Source organism: Myodes glareolus, chromosome 8 (assembly GCF_982192425.1).
Source record: "Myodes glareolus chromosome 8, mMyoGla1.1, whole genome shotgun sequence".
Lineage (NCBI taxonomy): Eukaryota > Metazoa > Chordata > Mammalia > Rodentia > Cricetidae > Myodes > Myodes glareolus.
In genome coordinates this window covers 7,057,330-7,083,324 of record NC_142033.1, presented here as the reverse complement: position 1 = coordinate 7,083,324, position 25,995 = coordinate 7,057,330, and the positions used below count along the sequence as shown (strand labels likewise).

Below are 25,995 nucleotides of genomic sequence, written 5' to 3'. Positions count from 1 at the left end.
GCCAGTAATTTGCAGGACTAAAAAGGCTGCAAAAAGACATGGTGAGCTCCTGACTCAGTCCAGTCCTTGTGCCCTGAGACAGGCTGCCCTTGCCTGAGATTTCAGGTCAGATGGAAGCTGTGGTTATGAAATCAAGGGCACATGATGATGAATAGGAAGTGTTTAAAATAAAAAAGACTGGACTGGACTTGACCCCAAGTCATCCTGGGAAAGTGCTTATAATAGCAGAAGAACAAATGCCACATCCCAAGGAGGTCAAAAGTGATGTTTCCATGGTGTGGGAGCTTCATGTCACACATGGCGATGCCACAAAACTACATCATGATGAGGGGTCTGCTCCCCTAAGAGTCACAACATCACATACACACACACACACACACACACACACACACACACACACACACACACGGCGCTGGTCATACTCAGTTCCAATGAAAACCGTTGTGCTGTGGATAATATTGCAAACAAATTCCCTATGTAAGAATGAAGCTTTGGGACAGTAAATTGGACACTCTTCTCTTGTGAAGTAATCGCCGAGTCTCTCAGATCTGTGGCACTATCTGTGGATTTAGTAGGAGAAGCATTTTAAAAGTCTCAGCAATCCTTCTTTAGTGGTCTTTAAATGTTGTATTGCATAGCAAGAATGATGACCATATGTGTCAGTCACTTTCGTGAGTGCTGTCCACACCCAAACGCTCTTAATTCTCATAACGGTGCTATAAATAACAGATAAAGAAACTGGGCAGTTGAGGAAATTGAGACAGCAGCTAAGTAATCTTCAGTCAGCTCGAGGCTGAGTCAGAGCTCAAATCTGATTCAACATGGTGGCTCAACCACCATGGAGACTGGTCTCAAGAGAGACATGAGATGCTTCTTAATGTTTTTAAAATACCAAAACAACCACACAAAAATCTGAGTTTTAAAAGTATGTATTGCAGTTTTTGCATTCACTGACAGTTGACATCTTAGCAGGGAGGCAGGATAGCAAGTGACTGGGGTGTCAGCAACACAGGAAGCTAAGAGATGGCGTCTTCAGCTGAACATAGGAATACAGGGAGAGACTTGTGGGGGATGCCAACCCTCAAAGCCCTCCCCCAGTGACACACTTCCGCCAGCAAGGCTGTACCTCCTCAAGGTCCCGTAACCTTCACAAATAACAGCACCTTCTAAGGACCATATGTTCAGATATCTGCTCCTATAGAGGACATTGTCATTCAAACCACCACACTAAGTAAACTTTGATTTTAAAATATATTTAAGATATATATTTTATATCTTGGAAAACTGGTTCCAACTTCACAGTTTCTCAAGAGACCTAATGAATCATCATTTTTTCTGAGCTTCCTTTTAAATCTTGTCTCAAAGCGTGGAGGATGTGTGAATGAACACCATGAGAGGAGATGAGGTTTGCGTGGTACAATTTGACAATGTCTTCTGTAGTTCTGATGGCCATGCGGCCTCTGGGCACCTCCACAGCTGACCTGTACTGTTCTTCATGTCTCTGTCCCATTCCTTGTTATTTGAGTCAGATCATTCATGTATCACTTACAAGTGCTGTAGATATTTGGAATATTTAGTGGGACTGGATTTGATGATTGAGGTTCTATATTAAAAAGGAAACTTGTGGCATCGTCAAAGCAAAGGATTGTCATAAATACTTACAGAGACCCCTCCTGTGCTGAACTAACGTTGCTGAAACACAACATCTATAAATCAAAATCCAATCAATGTTTTTAGCATTTTGACACAGCTTGTTGGTAATAGCTTTGAGGGTGGCTTAGACCCATCCATCACATCACTTGATCATTCCTGTTACAAATCTCCCGTGTGAAGGGCACAAGCTGATGGAGAGCAGACTCAATTACCCGACCAGACAGCGCATATCAATGTAGCAAACATAAAAGTGCTGCTCATTTTGAAGGGTCTCATTTCATCTTAATCTCTGCTTTATAACTTTCTGAAGTGTTCCAAAGACCACGATAATGGAGCCGTTGAAGTGGCTCCTGTTACACCTGGTAGAGGTGGCACAATGAATGCTCTTTCTTAGACCCACCTACTATTACTACTAAGTGAAACTCAAAGTGAGTGTTTGGTAGACTACGTCCATTCAGGAGAACACAAGCCTGTTAGCTGATTGAGTTCTGAGCTATTTGAAAAACATACAATATTTCACGATGAAAAAAAATCCTTATGAAACCTTGATTATAGACATAATGACAGGGAAGAAAGGTACCGTAAAGTCATTTCAAGTCATCTTTCCAACAGTTTGGGCAGACAGTCTGTTCTCAATGACAGGATGGAACAGAGTGTTTCATGAGATGCCTGGTAGCTCACCAAAGGGCCTGCTGCTGTGGGAGTCTTCTCTGTGTGCTGTGATTGCCACTGATGAATAAAAAAACTGCCTCAGCCTGTTGATATGGCAGAGCTTAGGTAGGCAAGAAAGATGGAACTGAATGCTGGGAGGAAGGAGGAGTCAGAGTTGCCATGGAGCCACCGCCAGAGTCAAACATGCTGAATCTTTGCCAGTAAGCCACTACCACGTGGTGATCTACAGATTAATAGAAATGGGTTAAACTAAGATGTAAGAGTTAGCCAATGAGAAGTTAGAGCTCATGGGCCAAGCAGTGTTTTAATTAATATAGTTTCCGAGTTGTTATTTTGGGGCTAAGTGACCAGGAACAAACAAAGAGCCTCCTTGCTATAGCCTGCTAATCTCTGGCGACTCTTCAGTCCGTACTTACTCTTGAAACAAGGTGAACTGAGACTTGCTCTTGACACAGCTTCAAGATGAATGGATGAATCCTTTGCTGGATTCCTGGAACCCAGCGGGGCTCCCTGAACTAAATTTGAATCAAAGGCCAAAATGCAACACACATGCTTGTTTCTAGGCTGCATTTACCCTTCACTGAAATCTCTCTTCACGTGTGTAAACATGAAAGCCTATGAGTTTCATTTCTCCTTACTAACTGAGAATACTTGTGTTCCAAAATGGGGATTGAGAAATACAAAGCATATATGAAGAGTAACTTTCCTTGCTGTCTGGAAGACATGGAACACAGTGTCTTAGAACCCAGACTCAGACAGTGTTTACTGAGACCTGCGATGAATCTCCTGGGCTCTCTAGTTTTATCACCTATAAAGCAGGAATAATGGAATCTAGCTCATATGGTAATGATTAGAATTGAATTACTCTTGGCTAATAGCAGTTCAGTATATACACTTGATACTCATATTGTTCTCATTCCCTTTCTGTTGTTGTGATACGTACAAATGGCCAAAACAACTTGGGAAGGCAAATGCTTATTCCAGTTTATAGGTTTCAGTCCATCCTTGAGGGAAGTCGGGGCCCATGCTCAAGCAAGAGCAGAAGCAGAAATCATTGAGGAATGCTGCTTATTGACTTGCTGGCGGCCTCATGCTCAACTAGCATATAGCAATGTAACCTACCTTCCACCTGAACCACTACTGAGCACACTGTAAACCAAGTGAGAATTAATGCTGGGTTTACTTTATGGGACATATGAAGGCAGCCCTTTCTTTCCTATGATATTCAAGTGCAGGCTCTAGAGTCAGGGCATCTGGAGTCAAATCCTGATTCTTCTGATTCCCCAGGTAATTCTAGGCATATTGCTTAACCTGGGTTCCCACACATCTGCTCTCCAGATTTGAAGGCGATGTTATCAGCACCATCCGCCGAAGCGTAGAAGCCGGCAATGCAAAGCACTTTTATATTGTTCTTATGAGACGGTAAAAGAAGCCCACTAGGTCTATGAAATGCACAAAACTGCCACTTGACCCCAACCGGGTCCTATCAAACAAGGGGTAATAAAGACAACAATCCCATTATTCCATGGTCAGTGATCCAGCTGGGCTGAAGACCTGCCAGGCTACATTGTATACACGTCAGCTGCGGCAAAAATTAGTCAACATTGTTTATACAGCATTTGTGATGTCTGGGTCACCAGCTGTCTGGAAAAAGAACACGGCTTTCCTTCTTCTGTGTAGTGTGGTGTGCCAGCCAGCTGGCATCAGGGGAAGGGGGAGAAAATCGCGTGCTGGCAGTATAACCAGTGTAACTCTGGGTCTCCCTGGATCGCTATCCTCAGGGAAGGTGCTGCCCTACCCTTGGTGGACACAAGGGAGCCCCAGGCTTATATAGGTCAAGTGACAGCAAAGAACTCAAAGTAACACGTATGAGTCTCACTCTAAGGCCAGCATAATGAAGAACCACTGACTGCTATGAACACTAACATGGGTTCTCACGCAATTAGCAGCTGAGATGGAGAAGTCTGTGGGAACACATAACCATATTCTGCAGTAAGATGTTTGAAATTATTCTATTTTTTGTTTGTTTGTTGTCATTTTTGTTTTCACATCCCACCTAACGTTTCCCCTGGCTTCTCTCCTCCCAGCCCCTCCCCTTCACCTCCCCCATCAGCTCCATCTCCTCTATGTTTCTTTAGAAAGGGCAGGCCTCCCATGATATCAGCCAGTCATGGTATACCAAGTTGCAGTGAGGCTAGGCACCTCCTCTTCTGTTGAGGCTGGATGTGGCAGTTTGGTAGAATGAAAGGATCCCCAAAGCAGGCAAATAGTCAGAGACAGCCCTTGCAACCACTGCTAGGAGTTCCCCAAGAAGACCAAGATAATTGTAACATATATGCAAAGGGCCTACGTCAGTCCCAGGCAGGCTCTCTGGATGGCAATTCAGTCTCTGGGAGCCTCTGTGAACCCAGGTTAGCTGGTTCTGTGGGTGAAGATATTTGAAAATTTTATAACGAGCAAATTTTTGTTAAGGACTAGTGTCTGGTGTGCGTGTGAGGGGGTGTTTCCTGTGTGTAGCCTTGGCTGTCCTGAAAGTCACTCTGTAGACCAGGCTGGTCATGAACTAAGGCATCTGCCTCTGCCTCACAAGTGCTGAGATTAAAGGTATGTGCCACCACCTTCCAAAAAGTGACTGTGCTTTCCCCATTAATTTATCGAAAAGCTTTTTTGTGCCTCTTGTTTCTATTTTTTGTTTGATTCCCTGTAATATACATACATAGATAGGTATATCTATGTATGTATGCATGTGTGTGTGTGTATGTGCCTTACTACTAAGTTAATGAAGGAAAAGAAAATTGTGATATCAAAAAATATTAAGTAGCTATGTCAGAGATTTTTAACGTATTGAAAGCTTTAAGTGCTGAGGATTAGAAGAACATTTGTACAGGGTTAGAGAGATGGCTCAGTGATTAAGAACATTTGCTCTTGCAGAGGATCCAGGTGGGGTTCCCAACACCCACATGGTGGTCCACTAGCCTCTGACACTCAAGCTCCAGGGAATCTGACACCTCTTCAGGACTCTGAGGGCACCACACACACATATGTGCACATACATGCATATAAGCAAACAAAACATTCATATACATAAAAGGAAAAACAACTCTTTAAAAAGTAATTGGACTTTAAAAAAGATACATTTGTCATTGCATGTGTATCATTTGTAAAACATGGAGGGTATCATTTGAATTGTTATGGTTACCATGAAGCTTTTAGAAGTTTAGTTTAATGATTCAGTAGTATTTTCTATTTAGGCTAATACAACTGTATTTAAGCTAATACAGCCATATTTAGGTTAATACGGCCATATTTAGGCTAATACGGCTATTAAAACACCCATCGTTTATTAGTTCTTTTACTACCACTATGTCCAATACTGTAAATGGATTAACTGAGTTAAGAATTATATAAATGGTGAGAAGGGCAGTTCTTTCTCTAACTGTGGTATACAGAAATGAGAAGCTGATAGCTACAGTCAAGATGCAAGTTATAAAAGCTAAGGAAACCCATGATAAGACAAAAATTTGAGAATTTAAATATATGGACATATTTGTTGTAGATCTGAAGGTATGCGGGGTTTTAATCATATACACATACAGGGCTTCATACCTAAGGAATATCTATTAGAGGGCACTGTGTAAAGTTGCAAAGATAGTACTGAGTGAGTAAAATCAATTTCAGATAAATTATAATTTACCACCAGAAAATATAGTTTTGTCAAAATAAATTATATAAAAAATTTGGGGCATGCATCTATTTACAGAAAATAAACAAAATATTAAAATGTGGGAACTTACAACTAAATGTATAACATTTTATCAGTGAGATTTTTAAATTCAGTATAGCATAATTAAATACAATGGATGATATATAAAGCCATATATATAGGTGGATCATCACATCTAAATTATTCATTGTTTGGGGAATGTTGTAGTAGCCTTGACTTTTCATTTCCTTTTGAGAAGTTTAAATGATGCAGTGAGTCGATTTTTGAGCCACTGCTCCCCAGTAACAATATGGAGACTTCTTAATTATGAATGCTCCATCTTACCTTAGGCCTGTTCCTAGCTAGTCCTTATAACTTCAGTTGACCCATATTTTTAAATCTATACTCCGGCATATGTCCATACAGCCCATTCTGCTTCCTCTGCCTCTGGCTGGCGACTCCGCCTTTCGTCTTCCCAGAGTTCTCTCTCTGCCTGGAAGTCCCTCCTGCTTAGCTATTGGCCATTCAACATTTATTTTTAGCACAATCTTTTCTCATTCCACACAGATATCCCCACTCCCACTGCTTCCCTTCCCACTTCACCGTTTCCCCCACCCCAGCCCCCAGAAATGGTAAGGCTCCCCTCATGGGGAGTCAACAAAACCTGACACTTTACTTTGAGGCAAGACCAAGGCCCTTCTCTCCATATCTAGACTGAGCAAGGTATCCCTCCAAAGAGAATGTACTCCAAGATGCCAGATCACACACTAGGGATAAATTCTGGTCCCACTGCCAGTGGCCCCACAGACTGCCTAAGTCTCGCAATTATCCTGCACATTCAGTGGGCCTAGCTTGATCCCATGCAGGTTCCCCTGCTATCAGTCCAGAGTCAGAGAGCTCTCACTAGCTCAGGTCAGCCGTATCTGTGGGTATCACCATCACAGTCTTGACCCCTCTGCTCATATCATTGCTCCTTTCTCTCCTGGAGTAGCCCCTGGAAGTTTTAGCACAGTGTTTCACTGTGGATCTCTGCATCTGCTTCCATCGGTTGCTGGATGAAGGTTCTATGATGACATTTAAGGCACTCATCAATCTGACTGTAGGGGAGGCCAGTTTAGGCATCCTTTCTGCTGTTGCTTAGACTCTTTGCTGGGGTCATCCTTGTGCATTTCTGGGAATTTTCTCACTAGCCCTTTTCAGCTTTTCATTACACCAATCACAGCAATACATCTGCACACCACGTACAAATATCCTACAAGAAGATGAGGCCAGAGAAGCAGCTCCATAGTTGACCACTTACCTACCGTATATGAGCTCTGGAGTTTGATCTTCTCTGTCAAAAACAAAACTGGGGTTCAGTGAAGTAGCAAATATGACATAAAAGATATAGCTCATCCCTATAATATAGTATTCGGTGTCTTCATTGACACTACCATGGTTAGTAGTGTTTGTGTTTGTCTTAGGGGTTCCATTGCTATGATGAACACCACCATCAAGAGACTTGGGGACAAATGGGTGTGTTTCTATCTCACACCTCTCTGGTCACAGTCACCACCGAGGAAGGTAACATGAACAGAGGCCCTGGAGGAACTTTGCCGGATGGCTTATTCCCTGTGGAGCTTAGCCTGTTTGCTCATACAACCCAGAAGCATCTACTCAGAAGTGAACTGTCATCAGTGAGTTGGGCCATCCCAAGTCAATCATTAATCAACACAATACCACTCAGACTGACTGCAGGTCAAACTTGCGAAAGCATTTTCTCAAAGAAGATCACCTCTTCCCAGGTCTAGTTTTGTGTCAAGTTGACAAAAAGCAACCAGTACATAATTGCTAATTGTTCATCACAATAGAACTGGGAAATTTTGTGACGCAGACTTAGGAATTTAGGAGGAAGAAATAAGCAGGAAACACTGCATACAACACCGAACAGTCTCCAACAGAATCTGCTACGGAAGAGTGGGGACAAAGGGTGAATCGTTCGTTGCCACATCTCTAGCCAGAGTTCTGTGCCCAGATGCCCAGCATACTGTAAGTCATTAACAATTGCTTATGAAGTGAATATAGGAAATCTTTTATCCAATTTACAAAGTACTAACTTGGACTACTTTGAAGTAACATTCTAATAGATAGGATTAAAAAAAGCTCCCAGGATCTTTCTAGACAGTTCTCTCAGTTTTAGTAAATCAGAACTCCACCCAATAAATGCCACAAAGTTTCTAGTATACAGAAAGTTAAAACTGGGTAAATTCATTATTCACCTTAAGGAGTAAACTTAAAAAAAGTGACTTCCAAATCACATTCCCTAAGTAATGACCTGACTGTCCCTCACCCGTAGCAAATGCAGCCATGTGTCCTTACACTTTGTGATCAAGTACGCAGGAGTATTTGTTTGTGTGTGTGTGTGTGTGTGTGTGTGTGTGTGTGTGTATATATATATATATATATATATTTACATTTCTGTTTTGATCCAGTTGTGAAATGTGAACAGTGGTCCCAGGGTGAAATTTTAGAGCAATGAATGTATGCAGGTGTGGCTGTGTGAAGGGTGGAGGCTAGAGGTAGTCTCTTCTGGGAAACTCAGTACCAGCCAGTTGCAGAGGCAAGAGGGAGACGTTATGAGGGGCCAGAGCTTTGTAGGCTGTTGTAAGTATTAAAAAATATCTTTGCCAAAACTTGTTGAAGTACACGCTGAAAATTTGAACCAGTGAAGTTTTCTAATAGTTCAGTTTCTCACTTTTCCTCTGCACTTGACCATGCACAGGAGATCTACTGAGGAGATCTAAAGTGTCACCAACCTTCCATACCCAGAATGGCTGCTTGATTGCATTCCCTGCCCCCAGAAAAAAACCACTATTGATTTATATGATGTTATTTGGTCTGCCATGAGTTCTAAGCCTAGAGCAGTGAAGTCAACTGGCAAAATTCTTGCCCTCGGTACCATGCGTGCCCAACAGAAGGGATTTGCTAACAGTGAGTTGTACTAGATGCCTAGTGAAGTGGGTGCAGACTACAGCAGACAGAAAGGGACCATACAGCTGGAGTGAGTCGAGGATGAGAAAGAAGAGGACAGGCAGAGCGGGTCACTGCTCTGTCAAACAGGCTTCTCTAGGGTGACTTCAGAGTGAAGGCCTCAGGGAGCCATCTGTGTGATGTAGGCAAAGGAACACACCAATGATGAAGTTTTCGATGTGAGGGAACCTTGTATAGGATCTGTGATTTTGCACGTGGAAGTTTCAGCTGAGACTTAGTGAGCAGGGGGCATAGGGCAGGTCAAAGACTAGGGCCAAACACAAGATCATCTATCCAGGACATTAGCGATTTTGGGGATAGGATATAGCAGTCTTTGGGAGATGGCCCTGTCAAGGACACCCATACCCTGTCTCCCATGACTAGCAAATTTAGCATACAGTTCGCTCCAATGTTGCAAGTAGCATGAATGCATCTTCTGACATTTCTAGGAGACATGATCTCATGGTAAATGTCCTGTTCTTTTGGGCCTACAACCTTCCTGCTTCCTCTTCCCAGTGGTGCCTAAGCATTGGGTGTAAGAGTTGTGTTGTTGTATTCACTGGGACTGGGTTCCACACATCTTCATTTTGGTAAGTTGTAGTTTTTTGGAATGATTTTCTGTTGTTGCAAAGAGGCTTGCCTTGATGAGGGTGAGGACACATTCCTATGGGCATGAGGACAGATATTCAGGATGTAGTTAGTGATTGCGCTGGTTTAGTAAAGTAGAGATTGTACATTCTCCTTCAAGATGCATGGCTTCACTGGCCCTGGGTAGCTGGCTAGGTTTTTAATACCAGAATCGCCTTCCTCTTATAGAACAGGCATTAAATCCATCTAGAGAGCTGTTGATTGATCACTCAGAAGAGGTCTGTGTGTAGCTTTGGTGATGAGACTGTTTCTATCATTAGGTTATTAGAAAATTCTAGGTTGTACATTTTCTAAAGAAGGAAGAAATTTTGGGATCCTCCCTTCCTTGACCCACAGAGTCAGAAAACAGGCCCGTGGACTTCTTTGGCACATTGTTTTGTCTCTGAGTTTTAAGATACACAGTCAGTAGGTACAGCTGTGCTGTTGAGGGAGTTTCAGAAGACCCAATGGATGCAAAGTCCGTTATTGTCACCCACAGGTGACTATGCTTCTGAGGCTCTGCTTGCCACTTTTATAGAATTATTTTCTGATCCTCCAAGCCTTTGAGGCCTAGACTGTAGCCCCCTGTTGACTCTGAGGCCAGAGGGCATTTCTTCCTTTTTACTTATACTCAAGAATTTCAAATGCAACAAAAACTGATTTTAATCATCTCCACAGAATCAATTCTTCATTACTATAAAAATTCTGTGAAGTGAGTAGGGGACAAAGGGATAATTACATGCCTTTATGAAATAGTTGTTTTCCTTATATCATTTAAGAATTTTTAAAGGTTGTTCATTATATATGAATTTTCATTCCTTGAAGTTTGGAGAGGGAGAGAGAGAGAGCACTTTTATTTGTGAAGCAGAAAGGATCCTGGCCCCTTAGTTGGTCCCCAGAGTCCCTAACATTAGGTGCCAGTGCAGGCACATAATATTTTACTTGATTGGCATTTTGTTATGCTTATCTAAAACCTTTAGGAATGCATAGTCTTGCTTCCTCTCCTTACGTTTTGGGATTTCTCTTTTTCATCATAGACTATGATGCCCAGGGCCAATGTGACATTTCTTCAATTCTTCCTGTACACAACACCATTTATCTGACAATAAACAAATGTTCAGTGTAGCTCGATTGCATACATGAGCAAGGTGTTGGACAAATCTAAACAAAGCGATTCGTGTAACAGAGTGGCGTAGCATCTAGAAGGGCAGATTGTCTTTGCCTCTGTGGACAGGTTGATTCCAAAGAGCAATGTCCTTGACAAGACCTTACCCAGGAAAGAAGGGGGGTGGCTGAAACAGGGGAATGTATACAGACAAAAGCAGCGTGGTGTCCGAAGGACCTGAGAAGCCTGCGAGATGATACTTTATCTGTAACAGAACGCGATTGACTGTTGTAAATAAAGCAGTGTGATTTTAGAGAGGGATACAGATGCCACATACTGAAGAACTTTTATACTAAGCTAAATTATATGGTACTTGGGGGGGGGAATGCCTGAACAGTAGGTATATAAAAGCAATATATACAATTTGTAGAATCTATGCCACTGTAGTTTGGGACCTTAGACAATGCTCTGTCTTGCTTTTGTACATTGTCCTAGCAACTTTATGGCTATTAAAACATTGTTTGACCTGGAAAAACTGCAGGAGGTATTACAGAGTGCAATCAGATATCCTTCTTATATACAACACACACACATACACACACACATATGCACACACACACATATGCACACAAATACTAAGGAGTATTTCAGAGTACAACCTGAAATCCCCTTTGTATACATAGACACACACACACTTGCACACAAAAACCAGGGAGTATTAGAGAGTGGAATCTGATATCCTCTTTATATACACACACACACGCACACAAATGCCTACTTAAATATATATATATGCATAATAAATATTGCAAACTCACATGCACCCATTCACTGGAATATACATACAGATTACATGTGTGTCCATAAATTATATCTCACATATATACATTTATATACAATTTTATAGTACTTACACACACCTATGTGTACACAAATACTCACCTGCATACATGCGCATATACATACTTACACAAATACATATGAATATATGCATACATATATATAACAAACATATGTGCACCCATGCAGGGGCACATACATGCACATAAATCAAATGTGTCTATAAAATATGCTCCACATATATACATTCTTATACAGTTTCACAGAAGACACACACATGCACACGTACACAATGTGCATGAGCTTCATGCCCCCTGTGAGAAACAGCAAGATCGACATAGTGCAGAATCAGCTCCTTTGAGCTCCCATGGTGCAGACAGTCCATAGAGTACTTACCTGGCCATGTTGGGCCCTCCGTCATAAGCTAGGAAAGATTAGACATTCCATTACACATCTTCTGAGCATTATTTCAGAGACTTTCAACATCAGACACGCGAACAGGCTTACTTACAAATTAGTCCCATATGGAGCAGTGGAAGGTAGAGAGTGATCCTGGCTGACCTAGGCGTGTGTGTGATACCAAGTTCAGGGGCAGTCACTGCTCTTGTGCACTTCCTTTGCTGCAAAGCTATTTGTACTCTCAGATTCTGCAGCTTCTGTGGGCCAGAGTTTAACTGTCCATTTCCTTTGAGGGCTGTAGTCTACAACTGAGTCCATTTGTGTAGCGGTCAGGGGAAAGAGAAGGGGACACAGCTCACCATTTGTGCTCAACTGTCTTTCAGCTCCTGTGCAGTGTTGTTCTTCTGCATAAAGTGACAATCCTGAGAGTTTGTGATTTTAAAATGCATTTTCCCAGGAAGGAGGTCATAGCTAAGATGTTAATGGAGCAAAGCACTCTGATAAGGCTTGTGCCCTTGGAGCCCTTTAATATTTAATGCTGGTATCATAAAGGTATTGGCCTAAGAGACAGCAGTAAATTATAGAAAAACACCCAGAAGCTCTTGTCAAATGAATCAGAACAATTGATTTTCTCCTCAAACATGAGCTTGCCGTGAGAAGTGTTTTAATATGGCAGAAATAGGGCCAAGAAGCTTAGATTTAGAATGAACGAGGCATGGAAGATGAATGACAGTACAAGGCACAATTTATGAAGACATAAACGGCAACTGTGCAGAGAGGTGGGGAATCGGGGTGACGTGTGGAAATACAGTGCGCCAAGAGAGGACATTGATGCATATCCGGGGAAACCGTGGCAGAAGCTGAGACCAATCCACGGTTTAGAGGGAGTCTCTCCGGAGACCGAATACTAACTACACATGTTATTCTTGTGACATCTCTTCATTGCAGTTTAATATTAAACCTGTCGGTCCTCCGAGCCAGAGAATGCCTTCAGCAGTTTATTGCAGCGCCCATTCGGCAAGTACGGCTGTACCAGTAGGCTAGGAGGACTGCAGGTTTTCACGGCTGTGTCTCCGTGGGACGCAAAGCTGGTTCGCAACAGACAGCTCCACCCTGAGTGAAGAGCCAGTCACTAAAGGAATAAAGCATGAAAAATAACCAGAGTCCCCGACGGCAGGACGGTCAGGAAGCAATGATTGATTAGGAGTGGATTTATTATTGTACTCAAGGTGAAAGACAAAATGATTTGTCAGGAGCCGGCAGAACGGAGTTGGGTGTTATGGAAGGCATTTGCAGACATCCATCTTATGTCTCCTTTAGTTGCTAAAATGAACCATGACATAGCATTTCCTGTTCATTATATTTTGTGAACAGGTTGCTTATTAATATTGTATCAACTTTTCTTACTGATGTTTTTAATAAGATACTTGGAAAGATATAGATAAGTTTTATAATCATTTTCTCAGATCCATTTTATCAACATTTCCTATCTGTGTAGTGTCTGTTTTTTTCCTTTTATGCAATCATATACTATGATCCAATATACACACACATACACACATACATTCATACATACATACATTCACACACACACATGTGTACTCTGTTCTTCTAAATCATAAGATTCGATGATTTTCTTTTACAGATGTCACCCTGGTTCTCCAGGTTAACTCCAGGGTACCAAGAGTGCACGAGCTATCTAGAGCCAGATGAAGTCCTAATAGGACAATGAGAGCAAACATTCTGAACTTAAGTATAAGATTTTTCACTAATATACCTTGTTATTCATCTAGCACTTGCAGCCACTGTATTTTCACACAAATTTTTTTATTTACTATAATTTCATGCTAATCACTCTTGTCCCTCCATCATGAGGGAGAGCCGGAGAAGAGGAGATGTTTCCCTGTGCGGGCTGGGTAATGCATTGCTCTGCGCATTTCCTGAGTCAAACACAGACTCTGAAGATATGGGTCTTCTCCATCAATGTTCCTTGTCTCCCTGGAACACCCCCAGGCTGGTGATCATTAGCTTCCCTGGTGTCACCAGACTGCTGTGTGGATGACGGCTGACCTTTGCGGAGGAAGCAAGTGAGAACGCTACAGGCCCTGGGCACTGTTCAGTCCTGTTGTCAGTGAATGCAGTAAGCAAGAAAAACACTGAGTAGTGCTTACCGAATGTTCCCTGTGCCCCTTCCACCCTCTCAACCCACTTCCCACTTTTTTTTGGTAACATCCTATGTTACTCTTCTTTTCCTTTCTATGTTATCACCAAGCCTTCATCCTTTCATGCCACAACTTCCGAAGTGATGTTTAAGAGTCCCACACCAGTTAGGGTTCTTCCTGTCAGTGAACACCAGAAATAAATGTACATTTATAATTATGTTCACAATACCCTTCTTTCACAAACACCTCCTTCCTAATACTTTTGCTCATTTACTTTAAATCTGAACTATCTGACCCCAGACATGTCTTAGCTGAGACTGAGATGATCTCCATTATTTGCTGAAGAAATCCCTCCAAGAAAATTGCCTTGCGGCTCGGTTTATCAGCCCTGCTCCACAATGAGGTCAGTTTCTGCCGCCAAGACCTCAGGTGCCGCCCTCCTCCAACCTAATTCTCCTGCACTAATCTTCTTTGAATAGCCAGCTGCTGTCCTAGCAGCCCTTCTAGCCAGACTTACCTCTTCTGAATCCCTGCCCGCTTTCTGCCATCACAAGCATTCTCAGACACCAGGCCTTTGCACAAGTGTGTGTGCCACATCCTCTGAAAGGCGTATCTTTGTGAGACCTCGGACAACTGTCTGTCCCTTTTGCTTCTGTTCCTAATTGACAACACTACCCATAAACCTTCAAGAAGATCCCCTATTTTTCTTTTTTTTTTTAAATATTCATTTATTTATTATGTATACAATATTCTGTCTGTGTGTGCGCTGCAGGCCAGAAGAGGGCACCAGACCTCATTTCAGATGGTTGTGAGCCACCATGTGGTTGCTGGGAATTGAACTCAGGACCTTTGGAAGAGCAGGCTATGCTCTTAACCTCTGAGCCATCTCTCCAGCCCCCCCTCTATTTTTCTTGTTCCTCACATTCATTCAGCTCATTCCCAAGCGCCCCCCCCCCTTTTTTTTGCCTTTTTGAGACAGGTTTCTCTATAGCTTTGGAGCCTGTCCTGGCACTAGCTCTTGTGGACCAGGCTGGCCTTGGACTCGCAGAGATGCGCCTGCCTCTGCCTCCCAAGTGCTGGTATTAAAGGTATGCACAACCCCCACCTGGCTCCAACTTCTATTAGTTCTCTTCCCCCCAAATATATCTCCCGTCATTCAGTCTTCCCTCGTTCTTGTTGCTACCACAGCAGCACTGGGCACCATCACTCAGAGTATTATAGTGCTCTCCTAAAAGTCACCCAAACACACATCCTTCATGAAACCTCTACTAAAGCACCAAACACAGAGAAATCAGACCACTGGCACTCTTCCCTTGCTGGATGGTCCACACTTAGCATCAAATACAGACACAGCAGTTGCCCTTCTCAGACTCATCTTGGGTGTCTCTCACCGTGATGTATTACATTCTAACAACAATGGACGTCTGCCAATTCCTAGACTGCCACGCCACCAGGACGCTTACATTTCTGCCCCTGTAGTCCAAGTCAGGTCACCTCCCAGCAGATCTATTTTTCTAGCTGGTGACACTCCCTCTTTCAGGTACTGTATTATACTTCTGTGAGACCTTTATTAACCATTCCAAATGAAAAGGCCACCATGTTTTCATGCTCTACCACAGCACTATTTAATTTTTTGTGACAAATTTATCTTCTCATCATTAATGATTTGTTCATGAACTACTTGATATCATAGTCTCCATTTGCTACACTGACCCATCGTAAACACTGGAATGTAAGCTCAGTGAGGTCGAGCAGGGGTCTGCTTGTGTAACTTTGCATTCCCAAGACTTAGCTTTGGCAATGGCAGCAGAGAGTTTTAATTACATGTTGATTAATTGGAGAATTCAGATATCCTGCCCTTTGTGACTCTGTGCACAATTGTTTATGAGTTTGTTTGATAGTTGTTTGGGGTCTTTTGTTTGTTTATTTGTTTGTTGTTTATTTTCAGTGTCTACAACATTGTCCTAAGTATACTTTAATTTCATTTTTTTTTTGATTGTTAGTAAAGTAAGAACCGAGGTAAGACCCTTGAATTGTCCAACAGTGCGTGTGAGATGAGGCTGGGTGAGGAGGGGAATATTTACGAGGAAACATCTTATTATTCCTCATATTAAATATTGGTCAAGAACTTAGAATAAGACTTAGTAAAATCCTGCCAAAGGAAACAGTGCAGTCATGTAAGAGTTACCATAGAAAATTTGGTACAAATTTATCTTAGGTTCAGCACCTCTCAAGAAAAGCAGAACTACTTCCTCTGACCTAGCAAAGATCTGCACAAAGGGGTGAGGCAAGATTTGTGATGGACAAGCAATTATGTGACAATTGGGAAAAATGAGACCTCTCTGATAAACCGATATGAAATATATCCTCGAGGGAGGGGTGGAGGCCGCAAATGCTAGGATCAGAAGGAAGGAAAGCAGAGACCTCAATAGTGTTCATGAGCACCGCTCATCTGTGATGGATAAGATTAGCAAGGAGATTCCAAAAATGTGTCCAGCCGGGGGAGGGGTGTCATGTAATCCTCCCCTCTGCTTGCTTTTCCCTTTCATGTACTGGAGCAAAAGAGGAGCTCTGCCTAGAGCTTCTACCAAACTGTTTAAAATAACTCGGAGTAACATCTTGAGAATGTGAGCACATCCGAAATGAGGAAAGCCTGTTACTGTGAGAAAATTAGTTCCATATGTGACACCCAGCCCCCCTCCTCCTACGGCGCTCCAACCTCAGTTCCATCTATTCCTCCTCAGGGTCCTCTCCAGCTGCTTGGGAGCAGCCCTTGGTGGTGCTTGCTAGCTCTTCCAGTCTACTCTTGTTGGCCCTCTTATTGGCAGGGGGTCTTTGCAGAAGCATGCTGATTAACTGTGACAGTTTGCACGATATGGTTTTCGTGATGGTTCAGCGGTCAGGAAACCGGCCTGCTATTCCAGAGGTCCTGAGTTCAATTCCCAGCAACCACGTGGTGGCTCACAACCATCTGTAATGATATCTGGTGTCCTCTTGAGGAAGAGAACTGGTCAGTCGCCCTCATCAACTTAGACCATGAAACCCAATACAGACAAGTTCAACAGAACTGCCATAGACGGGCTGCCCATGATGCTTCAGCATTGCCAGGGCATAACTTTCATTCATTTATTCATTTGCACAGTGCTGCACTTTATAGCTAGAAAGCATTTATCACTAGTCCTTGATATTCTGGGCAAATGGTGATTGTGGCAGATCTGTGCCCTGTGACTCCACAAGTTGACCAGACAGGTGCCATGGTGTCATCGTCCATTCTAGAAAGTCACAAATGATGACAATGAACATGTCTTTTCTATATTTAGGAATTAATTATATAATTTATGTTAGAAATTAGCAGATAATATTGAACTTGGTGTATAGGAAATAGAACTAATTGTAAAGTACTGTTTACATTTTTAAAAGACTTTCATTTAGACTTTTATATGCAAAGAATCAGTATTACATTCAAACTATGACCCAATTTTTAAAATTAAACTTAAATATTTATATTTTTCTTAGTCTTTGAACTATTTCTTGTATTCTTCTAAAAGTTTTTGATAATTTACAGTGGACTGAAAGACAGTATAATAATACAGGACAAAAATCATCAATATGAGGTGGAGAAGTGAACTTCCACGCTGAAAACATGTATTTTCAAAATGTGCTTAATATTATCTGAAACAGCATCTTTTCTCATCCCGTAAGGCCATGTGCTTATGACACTCACCACAGCCTCTTAATAATTCCTCTCAGTTTACTCCACGTTAATCAGAGTTAGTATTAATTTTACATTTTATATAACATACAGATACAACATTATAAGGTATCAACTTAGTTATTTTCTGTTGCTATGTCAAAAGCAACTTACTGGAGAGAGGGTTTGCTTTGACTTACAGTTCTAGTGCAGAAATAATACAGTCCACAGTGGCAGAAGAAGCACAGCAGCAAAACCTTGCGACTGGCCTGTCACGCTGCTTCCACAGTCCAGAGGTAGAGAGAGAGTAGGAGTGGGGCTACCTCAAACCCTGACCCCACTCTCATACTTCCTCCAGCAAACTTTGTGTATTAAAGGTTCCACACCCCTCCCAAGCGTAGCCACCATCTGTGGGTTATGTGTTCAAACACAGGAGCCTATGGGGACACTCTGCACTCAAACAACAGATACCATAAAACAGAAAAAGTAACTGAGACATAAAGCTTTTAATCATTTGTCTGGGCACACTTAATTCCTTAGTCAGAGTGGAACTAAGGATTCAGAAGCCTGAAAATGTATTTCACAATTCAGACATGCTTGTCAACCAACACAAAATAGTCTTGAAAAATTCTCACTACACACACACACACACATGTTTAAATACAAACGCTGTTGCTTTGGTTCAGTCGTCAATGAGCCATAGCCTACTTGAGGTTTTTACCTCTTTTGCATGTTGTTTTCCACGTAAACAAAGAGCAGATTCACCTTTGAGTTTTACATTTCTAGAATGATTCAGAACAAAGACTTTGGTTGCTGATTTTCAATAGAAAATGTGATTTTTCCCTTTAGCTATTGTTTCTGTGCTCAAGCAAAGCGAGAACACGCCACACTTGCTGGAACTTCACTTATTTTTTCCTGCCCTGGTCTTCCCACCATCCTGTTCAATGCTCCAAGAGGCAGATCAGTGAGGGCCACCCAGCTCCTCCATGGCTTCTTACCTTTAAGTGGAGCATGGAAGACCACCCAAGGCTTCCAATGGGGGGAGGGTAGAATGACTCCATATAATTTAGTGTCTTTTCTCATGATCTTGCATGGTGGTAACCTCTCAGTGCATAGCCTCAGCAGTACCCTCCCTTCCTGTTCATGCCATTGTAAATGGTCTTTGTAGTAAAATCTCTATGGGGATCCATGGCTCCGATTACCTTGGCTGCTTCCCAATGGGAACCTGATCTACACAGAACATCAGCGACTCTGTTCTCCACATGAAGTGCAGCTAAAGAATGTCTTCGACTCTTTATACTTGTCAAGAGTCTTTAAACAGAGCCCTTCACCATTATTTATAGTGTGGAATTCAGAGTGTTTGGTTCAGGAAGACTACACAGGATGGTTTCATGAAATAACTTGTTTATATAGAAAAGCATGTGACACTTAGCAGGGGTTTCCATCTAAATAAATTTCATGTTGACTGAATAGTGTTCTTTGCCTCTAAAATTCCATTTTCACTTAAGCGCTGTGGGTTCTGCCTCTAATATGCTTATGTGTGCCTTGAGCTTCATCCATGGACTCCTAGACTATGTGTGCTTGATGTCAGACTTGAGAAATTGCCACATTTACGTTCACTGGATAATATTGAAAATATGTGGTTTTCTAGCCAGACAAGGGATTGAGATGTTGACAGAACTCTAGTTGCTCTGGGAAGAGCAATAATAAACATATGATTTTCCTTTGTAGATTTCTCCGGGACATTCTCTCTTCCTAAAAATAGCATGAATGATTTATTTTGCTCAATGAACTAATAGTCCGTGCTTTCTTAGAAAGAAAATAAATACAAATGGAAGCATGACTATAGTAGAAATTACATCCCGTCCCTTTTTTAAATCCTATTTTTATGGTCAACTTCTTTTTGTTTTGAGTGTGGAGTTTATTGAGATAGAGGAAATGAGAAGGGAAGAGAAAATGAGAGACAGACAGAAAGAGGGAGACAGAAAACTGCCTCCTCAGAGAGAATGGCAGAAAGAAAGAGAGAAGGGAGACAGAGAAGAGAAGAAGAAGCAGAAAAAGGCCTGCCTGCTCTTTCAGAGGAGCAGCGGGAAAGAGCGTTTTGGTCAACTCTGTATTATCGCCAAACAATAATGATGATCTACAAGCACTGTGCTTAATTAAATTATGTGTGTGTGTGTGTGTGTGTGTGTAAATGATTCATAGCACATTTAATTAATGTGTATAGCATCAGATCTGCCCCCAGATGCCATATCCAGTACAGAAGTATACAACTTGGTGTGGATGTGAGTGCTGACGGCACCTCCAGAAGGATGATGTGGTTTGGGAGGGTTTTTCTTCTGCTGTGATTTTTTAAAAGTCTTGTAATCCTTGTATGGGAAGATTTGAATGAGACAGCATTCCTTTCCATCCCATTGCCTCGGTGTGTGGAATGCAATGATCCCTGATCCCTTGAGGATACTGTGAGCTGGAATATTAAAGAAAAGGAAAAGGCAGAAGTTCTGGGGAAAGATGTGAGCTGTGCAGTGCTAAGCTAGCACATTCCACTTAAAGAAACATTTTAAAGAATCAAGAACCATCTACACAGTCAACCGCAAACCAAAACCCAGATACTTCTTTCTAATCATGCTACCCAACAAAAGGAAGGAGAACACTGTGAATGTGAAATCTCTATTTAGTGTTGAGTCAAAACAAGCATGAAGATTAGCCTGGTTAACATCACAGGGACAGAAAGTAAGAAAGTGCTCTTTACACACACACACACACACACACACACACACACACAAAACCTCAATAATAGGAGAAACACATGGCAGTTATATGGCACACTAACTATGTACTTTTCTTATTGTCTATTAATCTAAAACTATATTAAAATAAGTTGGTATTTTAAAAATTGCCATGATCTTATCACTCTAAAATCAATAGTATTGTCTCGTGCGTACTCATCATCTAAGCATTGCCGGAGTACTTTTCCTAGATACTGTGTAGTTGAACTATCTTTCTGTCCCCAAGTCTGCCAGTATTGCTCCTGTCAAAAATGAGATTCCCAGACCACAGTGCTCAAAATAACAGGGGTTTCTGTTCCCAACAAAACAAGAAGCCCAGAGGTGCGTTCATGGTCTTAGGAGCACGGCAGGATGTTCAAGCTAATGCCACAGAGGTGCCCATTGGTCAAAACCAGCCATGCAGGACCTGCTGAGGCCTCACCAGGAAGAAGCAGGCAAAGCACCGCAGCTTCCATGCCATTTGCCGGTTTTCTACACTGCCTTTCCCCTTGTTCCAGGCACCTATGTCTGATTTCTCAGAGCCCTGTCAATGGAGAGCCAAAGGCCCTACTTCTAGGGTATTCTGAGCATCTCCTCAAGGACGTTGAGTTGGAAATAGTACCCATGTCTCTGCCCCCGCCCTCAAATGTCTACTCTTTTTCTGTTCTTTCTCAGTCTTTGTAGAAAATTTGTTTCTCAGTGATTGGTATCAACCAACTCCCAGACACTATTAGAGGATGGTCCAAGTGCATCTGACTATCTTTACTGCTCCCTAACTCCTAGTTACTACCGTCTGTTTTGAGGGCTCAGAGCTGGGTCTCAGGCAGCTGACAACTGTGGAGAAGCTCTCACACCTTATATCTACCCAAAGAACAGAATGATGGAGAGCATTTTGGAATTTTTCTCCCTTCTTTGTTTCTTGACTGTGTTTATGTGTGTGGCATATGCAGTGCACATGATCATGTGTGTGTGCACATGTATGCAAGTGCACACACAGATATGAAAGCTGGATGTTCATGAAGAGTCACCCCTTATTTCCTGAGATAGAGTCTCTCCCTAAAACTGGAGCCACGGATTGGTGATTCTGGCTGGACGGCAAGCCCCAGGAATCCTCCTGTCTCCAGTCCTCTCCGCCTGCTGCTGACATAACAGACACACACTGCCAGGCCAGTCATGTACGTGTGCACTGGTGTACTGATGCTTGTGTAGCAAGGTCTTTATCCACTGAGCAATCTCTCCCATCCCGGGAACTTGTTTATTTCTTTGTTTGTTTGTGTGGCAACTGAGGCAATAGGAAAAGCTTTCATTCCCCATGAATTTCCATAATCATTTTTTCTTTTAAATATCAATATTTAGTATTTAATAACATTGCTAACACGAATTTTCATGAATCTCTGAAAACTCTGTTCCTGAATCTGAAACTAAATCAAGCACCAGAAAAATGGGAAATTTCCTTAAAAATTAAGGCTAGATTGACTGTAATTAGAATTCTTTGGAGCAAGCTTAGAGGTTAGCTCATTACACACGGATAAAGATGAAGAGCTATGCCCTGCTGTGCCCTCTGGACTAGAGTTCATGTTCTAGCCCACACTGTGTCATTGCGCCATTGACTGATGGCTCAACAATCTGATCCTTAATTTCAAGGTCTGTAAAATACTACCTGCCTGGTCCTAGTACCTGACTGAGATGCTGTGTGGGTTGAGGTAATGCATATGAAGCACTTACAGAACTGTCTGAGGCACAGAAAGCACTTCATACATGTCATCTGTGCATATTACAGGCACGGGAGCGGGTGGCACATGAGAGCGATGGAAATGCCTTCGTTCTTACAGTAGCATGCATGGTACATGATGTGCCTTTTCTCGTTCTCTAACTTTAAATGTCGTCAGCCAGCTGTTGACTCAAATGGAACCACTCTCTGTCTATATTGTTACTGACTTTGAAGTGACTTACTTAACTGTATTTTCTTTCAAAATTTCCATTTGCTATGGAAACAAACATTTGATGTCCTTAGTTGTTGATTCTGCCCTACAGGACGAAACATAAGCTCAGCACACATGCTGACCCATTGCCGTGGCAGGGGAGGCTCTGCTTAGTGCCCCTGGCTGCATGTGGCAGCTTGGTGTTCATACTCCTCAGTAGTAATGGGTCAGCGAATTTCAAGTCCACTGGCTAGTAGAGATATATTTTCCATGAATTCACTATTTGGGTGTAGACTTGTGAATATTTGGAGGTTTTATGTGTTCTGTGATGGGACCAAACGTCTGTAAGTCTCATCTAATGTTCTGATCTCATTAAAATCCACTCATAAGCCAGAACTGAATAGTCTAGGCATATAATCCCAGCTAGTCGGAGGATTAGGACTGGAGGATCATGATTTCAACTCTAGCCTGGGTAACTTTAGCAAACCCCTTCTCGTGTGTGTGTGTGTGTGTGTGTGTGTGTATGTGTGTGTGTGTGTGTGGTGCATGTGTGTGTATTCATGCATGTGTGTATTCTTATTTGCTTTTGAATAAGTGCCTATGTGCTTTCCCCTTGATACTGGGTATGTACCAAGGAAATATTTTCCAGTCACATCAGGAAAAGGTCTCTGCGGAAGGTGAGAAAAGTACAGCACCTCCTTTGTCTTAAAGGTGTTGGAGGTCTCTTTGTTGTTGCATGAGTTGATTTCACATTTCCTTGTACAGAGCAAGTACTCTACCTCCTCAATGGAGTGATTGTACATGGGGAAAGGTTGAAATCAGAGAAGGGATTGTTGAGTAATAGTGATTCTTTTCTCGTTCTTTCTTTTTTTTTCTCAAGACAGGGTTTCTCTGTAGCTTTGGGGCCTATCCTGGAACTAACTCTTGTAGACCAGGCTGGCCTCGAACTCACAGAGATCCGCCTGCCTTTACCTCCCGAGGGCTGGTATTAAAGGTGTGTGTCACCACTACCCGGCTGGGTAGCAGTGATCTTACACTTGTGCCTGTTTATTCTCATCTTTGACTGAGGATTTCTTGGATAACTGCTAGTGGGGAGAGAGAAGATCGATTTTCTCACCTGTTTTAGGAAATGTATATAAATCCAATGCACAGTCTTGGAGTTTTCAGCCTTAGACATGTTTCATGTTGCTGTCTGGGGACTGCAGTTTACACAGTCCAAGGATCTCATTTAGGACCAAGTGCAGCTGTGGATTTAAAAAAAATCACCCTTTATAAAATTAAAAATAATACATGAAATTTGGCAAATAAGAAAAATCAGAAATATAATTGATTTGTTCTTTATAAAATGTCCGTGCATCGCTCTTCATGCTTAACTGGCTGCACATTTTGACCATTTTAAAAAAAAAAAAGAAAAAAGAGACAACCTTTCCTTGATTGGAAATATTTCATCTAAACTGGAGCTAAATGTCTACTAAATGTCTATTCAATGTAATTTCATCCTTCCTGAATACCAAAGCGCAAGTCCCCCTCGCTTTACCAATACAGGACAATGTGTGTTGGCAGGGAAACTGGGAAACAGAAAGAACACTTAATTATCTGAATTATGGGAAACTCTGTTAACCAATCACAGCTAATCGGGTGTGGCGACCTGGACCCCAGGAAGACAAACCAGGAGATCCAGGTGTGCGCCCTCTCTGCTCGGTGCCTGCCGGATCAATTGGAATTCAGACCTCCCACTTTTGTAGCATGAGTTTCCCCTTTTCAACTACTAAAGTATAACTGTTATTCTTGAGCTGTTCTGGTTATTTATCATACCGACCTAATTCGCCAACATCTGAATAAAATATTTAACCATTTAAGCACTTTAATTCAGCCCCTTGAGGTCATTGATGGTGACTCATGCAACTGATTAGCTATGAAGCTTAAGCTTCATTTATTTCATAATTGTTGCTGCTCTTGGGAACAGGGCGATTAGACACCTTGATCTGCCTCACCCCAACAAAGAGGCACAAATATTACTCATATATTTTATTTTCCCCATCCCTTAATTGTTGTAGGCACTGAAACACTAACACATAGATGAGAAGAAATAACTCTCATTTTTTTACAAAAAAGGAATGAGTATAGCCGATGTGTTTTAAAATTTGTTCTCTGAACTTGGCATTTAACTTTTCTAGTGGGCACATGTAAGTAAAGATTACTAATGCACCCACAGAGAGAACCATGAAAGACTCATAGAGTGTTTCCTCACCCACTTCAGGCATGTTGAATGGATGTTTGCTTTTCTCTAACAAGATATTATGGACTAGTGGTCTTGAGTATTTGAACTTTTCATCTTCTACAAGTATATGTGGACTTTGTCTCATGTTGCATTAGAGAAAAGCAATCAGCATGTTAATATAGGAATCATTGTAAATCATAAAACATACTGTAAACATACTGTAACATACTGTAAACAAGCTGACCTGAGCTACAAGAACTGAACTATTAAAAAAGACAAAAATGTTCATTTCTGACTTTTCTCACTCATAGGGAAGTCAGGTTTAGTTGAGATATCATGGACTCCGGACATCAAAGAATTCTCAGTCTGACATTGTGTCATGAACAAAATATTCCATGACTGTGACAGCACCTGCCACTTGCTGGGACGGCTGAGCTGGTCGTGCAGACTCCTAAATTAGACAGACCTCAGACTCTGCAGCTCGTTGCTGTAGGTATTAATTCTGAGTGACTAACAAGCTTCTGAACCTCACCTCCCTGTCTGTCAGGGGGACCTACAACACTAGAGCCCCTGTAATAGTAGGCTTGCCCTCACCGGCTAACAAACTACGGCCAGCCACTTGAAACTGTTCATTCTCCTCTTTGTTTTTCACGCTCTTCTCCCTGCTTCTTTTCCTGTAGACACGGGGCTTTCGTTTAAATCACCTCATTCAACAAATGCTTCAGAGGATTTACTATGTACCAAGGTTATTGTGCCACCAGGCTGGTTGACAAGGCTGGAAAAGCTACATTGCCCCTGGGAGCTCCCGTAGGAGGGCAGGTCAGAAAATCCAGCCCGTGAGTAACATGAGCGAGGCCGCAGCACGTCCTGAATGTTCAGAATGAGCAGTCCGCGGCATGACCACAGCCTGTCCTTTTAACCCCCGGTGCTTATTCCCGGGGACATCATTTCCCCGCGTGTCTATTTCAGTGGACTGACCTTAGGTTTCGGCTATCTGACCTCTGACCCCTTTAGAACTCTTTCGGTCCTCGAGAAGCGCACGTGTCCATGCACACCTGTCCGTGCGGGGCCATGGAGGTCAGATTGCCGACTTCACAGCGGCTTTGGTTGTGCACCCTCGTGATTGCTGAGTGGTCCGTCCTAAGGGACGGCATATCACCCCTTCAAGTCCCAGGGGACGTTGCAGAAGAGAGTGTGGAGAATGTAAGAACCAGGGGGTGGAG

General features: G+C 42.2%; 1 protein-coding gene across 4 annotated transcripts in view; it reads left to right on the top strand.

Annotated features, from left to right (window-relative positions):
• Arhgap24 (Rho GTPase activating protein 24) overlaps window positions 1–25,995 on the top strand; it is a 416,575-nt gene that overhangs the window by 296,712 nt on the left and 93,868 nt on the right. Inside the window, exon 1 of one of the 4 annotated variants that reach the window (XM_048427129.3) lies at window positions 7,791–8,056. The exons of the other annotated variants lie outside the window; for them this stretch is intronic. The gene's annotated coding sequence lies outside the window, so the exon portion shown is untranslated. Of the gene's footprint in view, window positions 1–7,790; window positions 8,057–25,995 lie in introns of those variants that run through there. 4 annotated transcript variants of the gene reach the window in all.